Here is a 14,312-nt window from a genome sequence, read left to right on the forward strand (position 1 = left end):
AGGGTTTGTAATCTCTTGGCTCATTTAGCCCTTTCTCTAGCTGGGCAGAGGGGCAGGTGCGTGGGAGCAGCTGGCAGCACCTCCTCCCAATGCCCTAGTAAGGTTTTGCAACTGTCTGAATTGCTTAGGGGCATATGAGCCGGCCCATCTGAGCAGTTCCAGGGAGCTCTGGCTTGCTTGATAGGGTAAAGGCACAGTGTGTTCTCAGTTCTGGGAGGACATGGCCTGGGCTAGCAGATAGCCCCATGCCTAAGAATTCCTTCAGAAATCCCTCCCCTCAACCTCCTCCAGTAAGAGACAAATGGTCTCTTAGTCTCTTCCCAACTAAGAAATCTTCTGCCCTTTTTCAAATTGGTTTGTTTGCAAATTGGTTTGTTTCCAATTTAATTATTCTGGGGTGGGGCCTGGGCATCATTGTTTTTAAAAGCTTCTCATGTGATTCTTATGTGCAGCGTAATTGAGACTCTCTGGGTCCAAGGCCTTGCTGCTCAAAGTGTAGAAGCTTGATAGGAATGTAGGGTCTTAGCATCCCCTTCCAAACCTGCTGAATCAGAATCTACATTTCAAGAAGATCCCCAGCTCATTCAATTGCACACTAGAGTTTGAGAAGCACTGATATAATCAGTATATTGTTCTGCTTCACCCATGCTCATTACCTGGCCTGAATCGGAGCCTCCACAACTTTCTCAAGCTGGAGCAGTGGGCTTTGGGAGCAGAAAGTTTTGAGTGTGACCTACAGAAAGAAACAGGTTGTATATCAAGAAGTAGAGCACATATGCACGTATAATGAAACAAAAATGTCACAAACACAATACCTTTATTAGCTGTGATGCATTCTCATTCATTCAATATACATTTCTGGCACCTACTAGGCAGTGTCATAGGTGTCTGTGCCAATCTGCTCGCAGACAAAAACCTCTGTCCTTGTGGAGTTTACATTCTGTGTGTTGAGAGCGGGGAGGAGGGTTGTCAGAAAGTTAAGAAGTCATGAATATGAAGGGTATGCTAAATTAATATAACAGTTATTTAAAAATTAAATTTGTGGAAATGCAAGCTGGTGCAGCCACTCTGGAAAACAGTATGGAGGTTCCTCAAAAAACTAAAAATGGAAATACCCTACGACCCAGCAATTGCACTACTAGGCATTTATCCACGGGATACAGGTGTGCTGTTTGGAAGGGACACATGCACCCCCATGTTTATAGCAGCACTATCAACAATAGCCAAAGTATGGAAAGAGCCCAAATGTCCATCGATGGATGAATGGATAAAGAAGATGTGGTATATATATACAATGGAGTATTATTCGGCAATCAAAAAGAATGAAATCTTGCCATTTGCAACTACGTGGATGGAACTGGAGGGTATTATGCTAAGTCAAATTAGAGACAAAAATCATATGACTTCACTCATATGAGGACTTTAAGAGACAAAACAGATGAACATAAGGGAAGGGAAACAAAAACAATATAAAAACAGGGACGGGGACAAACCATAAGAGACTCTTAAATGTGGAGAACAAACTGAGGGTTACTGGAGGGGTTGTGGGAGGGGGGATGGGCTAAATGCGTAAGGGGCACTAAGGAATCTACTCCTGAAATCATTGTTTCACTATATGCTAACTAACTTGAATGTAAATTAAAAAAAATAAAAAATAAAATAAAATAAAAACCAATATGGACAGGGCTAGAGAGTATAATGCTAAGCAAAATAAGTCATTCCGAGAAAGATGAATACTAAATGACCTCACTCATATGTGGAATTTAAGAAACAAAACAAACAAGCAAAGGAAAATAAAAAAAAGAGAGACAAACCAAGAAACAGACTCTTAACTATAGAGAATAAACAGATGGTTACCAGAGGGGATGTAGGGAGATGGGAGAAATAGGGGATGGGGATTAAAGAGTACACTCATGATGAAAAATAAAATAAAATAAAATAAAATAAAATAAAATAATTTTAATAAAATATTGAAAAAAATCTGTTTGTATTTTCTCTTTGACACAAAAACTGTTTAATAAACTTTACATTTCTAGGTAGAAGAAACTTTGGTTCCTGACTTTTTTCCTATTTTCTAATTTTACTGTATTTTAATAAAAGAATATCGTCTGTTTTGTTTTTTTAAAAAATAAATAAAATAAAAATTAAATTTGGAAGTGCTTCTAGATGCTGGTTACGTCCTGTTTTCTGATCTGGGTGCTAGGTACCTTCACTTTGTAAAATGTGCACGTGTTTGCACTTCTCTGGATGTATGTCATACTTTAATCAAAAGTTCAAAAAAATTACATTCTCATATTTTCTATTGCATTATTGTCCTCTTCCACTAAAAAAAAGCCAGTTAAAACCTACTGAATTCAGTTCACCTCCTATGCATAGGCTGCAACAGTAGTTTAAAAAAACATTGCTCTATAAAAAAACAAAACAAAACAAAACAAAAAACAGAACAAAAACCCTTCAGCCCAATCACTCAGCAACATTCACCACTCTTCGATGAGCACTTGCTTGCTGGTATGAGCCAGGCTGCCCTGTCACCACCTTCCTTGTCCTCCTGTATACCCTGCAGTGCAGTCATCTCGAGGTGGGGATTCTTAAGGGCACCCCACAAACCTCCCTCAAGCAGCTTGGTTCACCTCCATTTAGAACTAGACCTGACAAGCCCTTCTCCCTGCAGTCACTCTGCTGTGGGCAACCTTCCTCAAGTTCCAGATCTGGGAAGAGACTGGTACAGGCACGTTAAAGGGTTGGGGTTTATCCCCACAGCCACCTTTAAGCTCCTGAGCCTTATGCTTCTAGACTGTGTCTCATTTCCTCTAATATGCTGTCAGCTCCCTGAGGGCAGAGCCGTCTTCCTAGGTGTCTCTAGGCGATGGTACTGGACTCACAGAACAATGCAGGGGAGACAGACAGCCTCAGGGACCTCTCTCAGCATAGCTCCTGGTGCTCAGCGTGGTGGTGGAGAGAGTCCAAGAGTTGGGACTAAAAAGGATGGAGGAAGCTTTTCTGTGAAACTAAAGCTCCAGATAACCTTGCACTAAGCATGTAAGAAGGATGGATCTGGCTCTTGTGGGCAGGTGGAGGGGAAGTGGAAGAATGGGGACTTGGGCTCCCTTAAGAAAATCACCTAGCAGGACTGACCAGGATACAAGTGCTTTGATTCTTTGCTTTGATGTGGAGCTTGATTTACAGGCAGAAAGCTTGCTCCAAATCAGTTGTTTGCATCTATTGACTCCCAAATTTAGTCAGACCTTATACATCCCAAAGTGAGGCTCCTGGGTTTGGCATTGCTTTGTTGTGCTGATATCAGTGGTATAGGGCAGACTTTGGAGTCAAAAACTGGATCTGAATCCTGGTTTTAATGCCACCAGCTGTATGACCTGGAGCAAGTTACTTAACAATGTAAAGTCCATCTTTAAAATGAGGATGGTAATATGTAACATCATTTGATTGTGGTGGCCGGTAGATGAGAATACATGCCAAATGCAGGGCCTTACCCATAGGAAGTCTCCATAAACCTTAGCAATTGTCATTACCGATGTAGTGTAAAGGAGCTTGGGAGAGGACTCCCCTCAGATTCCTTCTCCCTGACTTCTTCCTCTGAGATCAGGCAGCAAGGGGGAACTTGGCTGAACCCAGAGGTGGCGTCAGGAGTCCTGCCTGCCCTAGACCCTCCCTTGGACCAGGTAGGGTGCATTCACCCCATGCTCTGGCTTCCTGATTAAGGTAAGCTGCTACACACACTGTTATCAAATGATTTAGTGGAAAGATGCCCAGCCTATCTCACAAGGCAAGACACCAAGACCCAAATCCACCCAGTCCAGCCCCCCCTTAGGTGTCTCTAACCCATCCCGATCTGCCCTACTGCTTCCCCCACCTCCCGCCAGGGCCCTTGAGCTCAATGCTGGACAACAGGGGTGCAGAGTCATCCTACACAGTTCTTTGATGTCTGATCCTTGGGACAATTCTCTCTGGACTTGTTTTATTATCGTACCCATTGCATAGATGAGGTGGTCAGTAACAGTGTCAACTGGCCTTAAACCTTTGGGTTCTAAGCACCATGCCTCAAGGCTGCCTCCAACTAGCTAGGATCTGGGTGCGATAGCTGCTCTATCAATGGGAGGAGGAGCTCTGAATTTTCTCCTTCTTTGTGGGTACAGGGAGGAAAGCACCCAAGAAGGAGAACGGTGCAGGAGGGAGGAAGGCCCCCTTTACCTGGGACTGTTTATGCCTGTGTTCCCGGCAGAAAGTGTCATAGGTCTGAAACCACCTCTCCCTTGTTGAAATGTCCTCCTTTGGCCCCAGAGAAAGGATGGGGGTGGCCCAGGTTCCCAGGCCTCTGGGCTGCTGCTGAGAGATTATGACTCAAGTCCACTTCTGCAAACACTCACTGGATTGTGGCCTTGGAAACTTTCCAATCCAACCTCCTCATTTTAGAAACAAAGCAACTGAGACCAGATGGAAGTGACTTTTTACACTGTCACGTGGTAAGTGAGCAGCTGCTGAACTGCTGCTACTTAGAATTCGAGACTCCTGTTTCAGTGCTCCTCCACTGGGCCCAGTTAACTGCACAGTCTCAGTGTAACTCCCTACCTTCGACTTCGTCTCTTCTCCGGTAGACACACAGGAAGGCGCAAGCTGTGCGGAGGGTGGGGAGATTCTGGAGAGTAAAGCAGGAGAATGGGTAGTGGGACTGAAGAGAGGAGAGAGGGGAGGAGCTAGCGGGACCTGGCTCCTTAAGAGGGCGGGCCAACCCTGCTGGACTCCGCCCCCCTGGGGCGGCGCAGGCGCAGGCGGGCTCCAGGAACTCAGGCGGGAGGGCGGGCGCTCCTGGCTCCCGAGCCGGCGCGCGGGGCCGCAGCACCTGCGGGGGCCGGCGCTGGGCGCGGCGCCCGGCGGGCGGACGTCGACGCCGGGAGGCTAGGGCGGGGAGGCGGGCCTAGGACGTGGGGGTGGCCGCGGAACCCGCGGGAAGGCCAGCCTGTAGCCCCCTCCCCAGGGGGACGGGGCGGAGGGAGCGGGGCAGGGGGCGGTGTAAGCGGGCGCCGAGGGCAGCACCATCTGGAGGGGTGGGACCGCGCGGCCTCTTGGGGGCAGGCGAGTGCGCTGGGCAGTGCCGGCGAGGGGCCCCGAGCGGGGAGCGCAGGAGGAGCGCGGCGGACTCAGTCCGGCGCTGCCGGAGCAGCAGCCGCAGCGGGTTGGAGTTCTCAGCTGGGGCCCGCAGCTGCTCCGCGGGCTGAAGCTCGGCGTGGAGGAGCAGGGGGGCGTGGGTCCGGCCGTGCAGGAGGAGGGCGGGGTGGGCCCGGGGGTGCAGGAGCGGGGCGGCCGTGGCCACGAGCCCAGCCTGGGGGTGGTGTGGGGTCCGCCGGACGGCGCAGACTGGAGGCGCCCGCCGCCGTGGACGGGCTCGGCGGGCTGGCCTGTGGTGCAGGAGGAGGGGTTGGGGCCCCGCAAGCAGTACCAGGAGAAGGGGGGAGGCAGCCCCGCAGTGCAGGAGCGTGGGGAGGCCCGCGCCGGGGTGCAGGAACAGGGGGAGGGGAGCCCACGCAGGCTGCTGCAGCAGCCCGAGCCGCTCTCCGAGTTCGGGGACCGTTCCTGGGAGCGCGGGGAGGGGCTCGAAAGTTCCGGGGAGCCGGGGGCTCAGCACTGGGAGAGCTGCGGGCACCTCAGGCGGGAGGCAGTGGTCCTGGGAGCGGCCCCGACACGCCGCGAGAGACTCGAGCTGGTGGGGAGGGCCCGGCCTGTGGGGCCCCAGGGGCCTGAGGGGGAGGGGCGCCTGGGGGTGCAAGAAGCAAATTGGTTGCCCGGGGTGCAGGAAGGACAGGTGGTGCGGGCTGTCCAGGAGACATACCTGGACGGGAAGGGGTCCCAGGAGGGAGAGGGGCCCCCCGAGGGGCACAGGATCCGGAGGCGCCGGCGGAGGAGGAGGTGGTAACCTACAGGCCGGCTGCCCAGCGCCCGGATTGCTCAAGGGCCGTGGTGAGCGCAAGATGTAGGGGTTTGGGGATTGGAGCATTGGAAGCCACTGCCCCAGAGCGGGCAGTGTGTCCTGCTGGATCCTCTTCTGCCACCTCAGCCTGGACATCATCGAAACTGTGTCTGCAGGGAGGCAGCCGAAGGCAGCAGGTAAGGAAACCCAATTCCCTTCCCAGCGGGAGTTGGTGTGTTTTGAAGCAGGGGGCTGCAGTTATTTCAGGAGAGGGTGGTCTCCAAACTGCTCTTGTTCACTTTGCTGTGTTTAAACCTGGGGAGGAAGGAAGCAGTGCAATTTCAACAGCGAGGCAGGACCCCTCCCCCCAGTACTAAAAATGCCAACTAGAGTGATGGGGCATTTCCTTAGAGTCTAGACTGGAGGTGAGACTGCCAGGCTACCAGGCCTGGGCAGAAGGCAGAGAGGGGTAGCCCTAGGCCAAGGTTGCGGAGGAGGTAGTCACCCCTCCATCAGTCTGCCCCTGGAGATAGGAGTGCCTCCGTGCCAGGGCTGGGATGGTGCAATCAGCACAGGTTTTCTCAGGTCCTCAAAACAGATTCCAAAAAAGGGAAGGGGCAGCATTGCATTAACTGGACTTTATCTAGTAACCCTGTTAGCCATGTGATGTGAGTGTGGCTGCCAGTGACTTGAGCACGAGCCTGACCTGCTCCCGCCACACCTTCTTGTCACAGCTGATTAATAATCGAGGGCTCAGAGCCAAGGATGAATAGGGGTAGCAGGGCAGAGAACTACTGGTGAGGCCTTCTGTCTGGGTGTGGGCTCTAGGCCTCTAATTTGAAAGGGACACTTTGAGGAGAGGGTGTTTGTACTACTGGACTCTGGGCATTCTCTGTGGCCCAGAGCTCAGCCCCACCCCATGGAGGTGGACAGCTGTGGCATCATAGGTTCTGTACCAGCCAAGGCCAGCTCCTGTCGCAGCCTAGAGGTGGGGCTTACAGGGTGGGGACTAGATTTGGCTTCCTGTTGACTCCCCGGTGGCCCAAGTGCCAGGCCTACTCATTCCTGGCCCATAGGGGGTTGGTTGGCCAGTTTATGGGCCTCATCCTCCTAGGGTTGTTCACCTCTTACTTGGCACTTAGAAGTTCCTGCTCCTATGGCCCTCAGGTTGGGGTGGGTGCAGAGTTGCTGCTTGCCTTAGCTGGGTCCTATGTCTGAGTCAGGTGGCCCCAGCCGCTTGTCTAAACCAGAGTGGGTGGAGATAGTCCTCTCTAGTCTGGACAGGGGGAGTGGTGGTGGTGGTGGCTGGGGCAGCAGAGCCATAGGCAGGCAGCTCCTGGGACTATGCTGGAGGAGCCGGTTAGTCTGCTCCTCATGCAAACCCCAAACCGACTGTCAGCTTCGTCCCACGCCTGCCTCTCACACTGCTACCCCAAACACTCATGCACCGGAAGTTCAGCTGCTGTGTCCACGGTGCCTGGCTCTTCTGGGGTGTCCAAACTGGTTCTGGCTCTCTGGAGCCAATGGAGAGATTTGTCTGTTCTAAACACATAGACATAAGCATATACCTTTATCCTGTTTCAGGTCAACTTTTTTGAATTTGTGGTAGATGAAGAGAAGCACTTTGACAGTTCTGGGTTTAGACCATCTACTACCTGTGTAACCTCCTGGGGCAAGATAACGTCTCTGGGCTTCAGTTTCTGTGCAGTGGGCCATGGTTTTCCTTACACTGTCCTGAGAGCAGAGGGCTCAGTCCCCTTTTTGGCAGTTTGGTGCCCACTTTCCCGGGACCCCTGCTGGCAGATGTTGGGGAGGAGGTGTCTGTGCTCCCAGACCTTTTCCTCTGGTCCCTAAATTCACGATTATCCTCTGTCCTGTGCTTTATTCTGGAGAAGGAAGTGGTTATTCTTTTTGTTTTGTTTTTTTTTAAATTTTTTTTTTCAACGTTTATTTATTTTGGGGACAGAGAGAGACAGAGCATGAATGGGGGAGGGGCAGAGAGAGAGGGAGACACAGAATCGGAAACAGGCTCCAGGCTCTGAGCCATCAGCCCAGAGCCTGACGCGGGGCTCGAACTCACGGACCGCGAGACCGTGACCTGGCTGAAGTCGGGTGCTTAACCGACTGCGCCACCCAGGCGCCCCTGAATGGAACATATTTAAAACAGTAGGTTTTAACGTATGAATATATCTGTAAAACCACCACCACAATAAAGATAATGAACATACCTATTATTCCCAACCAACCCCCATAGTTCTTTGTGCCCCTTCCTAATTCCTTCTTCTCACCCCTCCTTTGCCATGCTGTTTCCCCAGGCAACAGACTGGTCTGCTTTCTGTCACCATACATTAGTTCACATTACCTGGAATTTTATGGAAATGAAATCAGACAGCATGTGTCCTTTTTTGCCTGGCTTTTTTTTTTTTTTTTTCAGCATAATTATTTTGAGATTCATGCATGTTGTGTAAGCTTCAGTAGCTCATTTTTTATTGCTGAGTAGCATTCCATTACACATATATGCCACAGTTTATCCATTCACCTGATGATGGGTTGTTTTTAGTTTTTGGTTATTACAAATAAAACTGTGAACATTTGTGTAAGTTTTTCTATGGACATACTATTTTATTTCTCTTGGGTAAATCCTTAGGACTGGAATTGTGAATCATATGGTAGGTATACATTTAACTTTTAAGAAAATTGCCAGACTTTTTTCCAAAGTGGTTGTCTTATATTACATACCTACTAGTTGTAGGGCGCCTGGGTGGCTCAGTCAGTTAAGCTTCTGACTTCAGCTCAGGTCATGATCTCGCAGTTAGTGAGTTGGAGCCCCACATTGGGCTCTGTGCTGACAGCTCAGACCTTGGAGCCTGCTTCAGATTACATGTCTCCCTCTCTCTCTGCCCCAACCCCGCTCACACTCTGTCTCTCTCTCTCTCAAAAATAAACATTAAAAAAACTTTTTCACATACCTACTAGTTGTATATGAAAGTTCAAATTCTTCCACCTCTTTGTCAGCACTTGGTATGGTCAGTCTCTTTAATTTAATTTAGCTTTTATTTTTTTTTTAATGTTTATTCATTTTTGAGAGAGAGAGAGACAGACACAGAGAGCGAGCCGGGGAGGAGCAGAGAAAGAGAGGCGGACAGAGGATTCAAAGTGGGCTCTGCCCTGAAAGTAGCAAGCCTGATGCTGGGCTCGAACTCATGAACCTTGAGACTGTGACCTGAGCTGAAGTCAGATGCTCAACCGACTGAGCCACCCATGTGCCCCAGTTTCTTTAATTTTAGACCTTCGAATAGGTCTGCAGTGGTTATCTCCTTGACTTTAATTTACATTTCCCTAATGACTAATGTTACTGAGCATCTTTTCATGTACTTATTTGCCATTTGTATATCTGGTGATATGTCTGTTCAAATTGTTTACCCATTTTTTAATTGTGAGGTTTTTTTTTTGTATTGAGTTTTATGAGTTCTTTATATATTCTGCATACAGATCCTTTATTGAATATGTTGGGATTGGATATGTTTGATTTGCAAATATTTCCTTCCATCTTTGGCTTACATTTTAATTTTCCTTACGGTGCCTTTTTTGATGAGCAGAAATTTAAAATTTTAATGAACTCCAGTTTAACAACTTTTTTTTGTGGTTTATGCTTTTGGTGTCACGTCTAAGAAATCTTTGCCTAACCCAAAGCACAATGGTTTTCTCCTATTTTTCTTCTAGACATTTTATTTATTTATTCTTTTTTTTTTTTTTCAACGTTTATTTATTTTTGGACAGAGAGATAGAGCATGAACGGGGGAGGGGCAGAGAGAGAGGGAGACACAGAATCGGAAACAGGCTCCAGGCTCTGAGCCATCAGCCCAGAGCCTGACGCGGGGCTCGAACTCATGGACCGCGAGATCGTGACCTAGCTGAAGTCGGACGCTTAACCGACTGCGCCACCCAGGCGCCCCTTATTTATTTATTCTTAAAACAATTTTATTTTTAAGTAATCTCTGTGTGCAATGTGGGGTGCGAACTCACAACCCTGAGATCAAGAGTCTCATGCTCTACCGCCTTCCCCCTTCTAGAAATGATTTTTAGGTTTTACATTTAGGTTTTACATTTAGGTTTAATGATCCATTTTGGGTTCATTCTTGTGTATGGTGCAAGGAATGAATTGAAGTTCAGCTTTTTTGCTTGTGGAGATCCAACTATTCCAGCACCATTTGTTGAAAAAAACGTGTCCTTCCATGGAATTGCCTTTGCACCTTTGTAAAAAAATCAATTGTCTGTATATGTGTAGATACAATCTGGGCTCTCTTGCTTCATTGGTCATTTTGTCTATCTTTATCCTAATACCACACTGTCTTGATTATTGTAGATTTATAGTAGTCTTGAAATCAGGGTAAAACCTTGAACGTTGTTCTTTTCAAAATTGCTTTAGTTTTTCCAGCTTCTTTGCACTTCCACATGCATTTTAGAATCAATTTGGGGATAATTTCTATAAGGAAGCCTCCTGGGATTTTGATTGGGATTGCATTGAATCTGTAGATCATTTTGGGGGAAATGTCCATTATCTTAGCAATATTAAACCTTCTGACCCATAAACAATATATATGTCTGTATATGGACTTTTAAGAATTTCACCAGTGTTTTCTAGTTTAAGTATACAGATTTTTCATGTGTTTTGTCAGATATATACTTAAGTATTGTTATTTTTTTTTATGCTATGTAAATGGTATTTGGCTTTCTTACTTTTTTATCTTAATTTTGGTAAAATATATATAACATAAAATTTATCATCTTAACCATCTTTCAGGGTATGGTTCGTAGTGTTAGGTACATTTACATTGCAACTATCACCACCATCCATCTCCAGAACTTTTTAATCTTGCAAAATTAAAACTCTGTACCTATTAAACAATAGCTCTCCATACCCTCTCCACCCTAGTCCTTGGAACCACATTCTACTTTATATGAATTTGGCTATTCTAAATACCTCATAGGAGTAGAATCATGCAGTATTTGTCCCTTGGTGAATGGCTTTTTTCACTTACCATACATAATGTATTTGGAGTTCATCCATGTTGTGGCATGTGTTAGAATTTACTTCTTTTTTAAGGCTAAGTAATAACCCATTGTATGAATATGCTACATTTTTATTCATCTGGTGGTTGTTTCCCACCTTTTGGCTGTCGTCAATAATGCTGCTATAAAATGGTATTGTTTTTAAATTTCTATTTCCTATTGTTGTTAGTGTGTGTGTGTGTGTGTGTGTATATATATATATATATATAAAAACCCAATTGATTTTTGTATATTAATCTTGAATCGTACCACCTTGATAAATGTATTCTAGTAGCTTTTTGTAGCTTCCATTGGATTTTATACATAGATTGTCATGTCATTTGTTAATAAAGACAGTTTTACTTCTTTCTTTCTGATCTTTATGCCTGATAATTACTTGTTTTTCTTCTCTAATTGCACTGGCTATATCTTCTGGTATAAAGTTGAGTAGAAGAGGGGTTACTTGTTCCTTCAGTCTTTTCACCATTATGCATGATATTAGCTGTGGGTTTTTCATATATGCTCTTTATTAAGTTGAAGAAATTCCCTCTGTTCCTATTTTACTGAGATTTTTAAATTTGTTATTAAAAAAAATTTTTTTTAACGTTTATTTGAGAGAGAGAGTTGAGAGCACGAGCAGGGGAGGGTCAGAGAGAGGGAGACACAAAATCAGAAGAAGGCCCCAGGCTTTGAGCTGTCAGCATAGGCCTGACACGGGGCTGGAACTCACGGACCGCGAGATCATGACCTGAGCCGAAGTCGGATGCTTAACCCACTGAGCCACCCAGAAGGTCCTGAGATTTTTAATAGGAATGGATGTCGGACTTTGTCAAATGTTTTTTCCGGGGTCGCCTGGGTGGCTCAGTCGGTTAAGCGGCCGACTTCGGCTCAGGTCATGATCTCGCGGTCCGTGAGTTCGAGCCCCGCGTCGGGCTCTGTGCTGACAGCTCAGAGCCTGGAGCCTGTTTCAGATTCTGTGTCTCCCTGTCTTTGACCCTCCCCCGTTCATGCTCTGTCTCTCTCTGTCTCACAAATAAATAAACGTTAAAAATAAATAAATAATAAATTAACAAAAAATGTTTTTTCTGTGACTGGGATTTTTTTGTTTTAGTTTGTTAATATGTTGAATTACATTGATTTTCAAATTTTTGTTTGTTTTTTAAATGCTTATATTTGAGAGAAAGAGAGAATGAGCAGGGGAGGGGCAGAGAGGGGGCAGGGTAGAGGATTTGAAGCAGGCTCTGCACTGGCAGCAGTGAGCTTGATGTTGGGTTCGAATTCACGCACCCTGAGATCATGACCTGAGCTGAAGTCAGTCACTTAACCAACTGAGCCACCAGGCACCCCTGATTTTCAAATGTTATACCAACCTTGCATTCCTTAGACGAACTCCACTTGGTCATGGTGTGTTATTTTTTATATGTATTGTTGAATTCTGTTTGCTAGAGAATTTGTTAAGAATTTTGCATCTGTGTTTATGAGGATAGTTTTCTTTCCTTGTACTGGCTATGGGATTCATAATATACATCTTTATTTTAAATAATTTTTTAAATGTTTATTTTTGACAGAGTGAGCAGGGGAGGGGCAGAGAAAGGGGGGTACAGATGATCCAAAGCAGCCTCTGTGCTGACAGCAGACAGCCCGATGTGGGGCTTGAAGTCACAAACCGTGAGATCATGACGTAACCTGAAGTCAGAAGCCTAACTGACTGAGCCACCCGGGTGCCCCAGGATTCATAATACACATCTTTAAAATTTTTTTTTTTCAACGTTTATTTATTTTTGGGACAGAGAGAGACAGAGCATGAAAGGGGGAGGGGCAGAGAGAGAGGGAGACACAGAATTGGAAACAGGCTCCAGGCTCTGAGCCATCAGCCCAGAGCCGACGCGGGGCTCGAACTCACGGACCGCGAGATCGTGACCTGGCTGAAGTCGGACGCTTAACCGACTGCACCACCCAGGCGCCCCAATAATACACATCTTTAATCACAGTCTGCCTTCAAGTGATAATAGTATAAAAATTTGTATTTTTATTTCTCTCCTCCTTTTATGCTATTATTCAGAAATTATTCTTACACACGTTGTAAACCACACTATTTGGTATTATTTGTGTTTAAACAATTTATTTTTTAAAATAATGTACATAATAAAAATGTCTTAGATGTCTACCCCTGTAGTTGCTATTTCCAGTGCTTCATTCTTTGCATAGATCCATATTTCTATATGGTATTACTTTCCTTTTGTCTGAAGGACTTCTTTTGACATTTATGGTAGTGCAGGTTGGTGATGAATTCTTTCAGCTTTTGTATGCTTAAGTTTATTTAGCTTTTATTTTAAAAAGATATTTTCATTGGACTAAATTCCATTTCATTAGTTTATTTTTCAGTACTTTAATGATGTTGTGCCACTGTCTTCTCATTTTCATTTCTGCAGGAAATCTGTTGTCATTTTTTTTTTTTTTTTTTTTTTTTAAGTAAGCTCTGTGTGCCCTTCATGGGGCTCAAACTCACCACCTGAGATCAAAAGTTGCATGCTTTCCCAGCTGAGCCAGCCAGGCGCCTCCTCTGCTGTCATCTTTATCTTTGCTCCCTGTCTGTAACATGTCTTCCTCGCCCTCCCCAGCTACATTTTAAGATTTTCTCTTTATCACTGATTTTGAGCAATTTGATTATGAGGTATGTTGGTACAGTTTTCTTCATGTGTCTTGTGTTTGGAGTTCATTGAACTTTTTGAGTCGGTGGGCTTATAATCTTAATCAAATGTGGAAATATTTAAGCCATTATTTCTTCAAATATTTTTTTCTGTTTCCAGCTCTCTCTCCTTTCCTCAGGGAACTCCAACAATACAAATGTTAGGCCACTTGAAATTGTCCCATTGCTCACAGACGCTTTGTTCATTTATTTTTTTTCTTTTAAATTTTTTAAAATTTAATATTTATTTTGAGAGAGAGAGAATGAGCAGGGAAGGGGCAGAGAGGTAGACACAAAATCCGAAGTTAGCTCTAGGCTCTGAGCTGTCAGCACAGAGCCTGACATGGGGCTTGAACCTATGATCCGTGAATTCATGACCTGAGCTGAAGTCAGATGTTTAACTGATTGAGCCACCCAGGTGTCCCCCCTATTTAAAAAAATTTTTTTTTCTCTTTTTAAATTTTTATTTAAATTCTATTTAGTTAACATACAGTGCAATATTGTTTCAGGAGCAGATGCTTTGTTTATTTAAAAAAGATTTTTTTTTCTTCTCTGGAGTTAATTTCAGATCATTTCTATTACTGTGTCTTCAGGTTCACCAGGTTTTTCTTCTGCAGTATGTAATCACCTTTAATTGCATTCAGTTTA

The 14,312-nt window shown here is 45.6% G+C and overlaps 1 protein-coding gene and 1 long non-coding RNA gene across 2 annotated transcripts in view; one reads left to right on the top strand and one right to left on the bottom strand.

Moving 5' to 3' along the window:
- Positions 1 to 659: 659 nt before the first annotated feature.
- On the bottom strand, positions 660 to 4,687 carry LOC125174627 (uncharacterized). The gene is made up of 3 exons (XR_007155477.1): positions 4,588 to 4,687; positions 816 to 940; positions 660 to 733 (listed from the first exon to the last, which is right to left on the bottom strand). It is a non-coding gene; the product is annotated as an uncharacterized LOC125174627 (long non-coding RNA).
- A 1,103-nt stretch (positions 4,688 to 5,790) lies between these two features.
- Positions 5,791 to 14,312, top strand: part of TNK2 (tyrosine kinase non receptor 2) — a 46,380-nt gene continuing 37,858 nt past the window's right edge. The window contains exon 1 of the mRNA XM_047875244.1: positions 5,791 to 6,120. The gene's annotated coding sequence lies outside the window, so the exon portion shown is untranslated. The remainder of the gene's footprint in view (positions 6,121 to 14,312) is intronic.

The sequence above is a fragment of the Prionailurus viverrinus genome, chromosome C2 (assembly GCF_022837055.1).
Source record: "Prionailurus viverrinus isolate Anna chromosome C2, UM_Priviv_1.0, whole genome shotgun sequence".
Classification (NCBI taxonomy): Eukaryota; Metazoa; Chordata; class Mammalia; order Carnivora; family Felidae; genus Prionailurus; species Prionailurus viverrinus.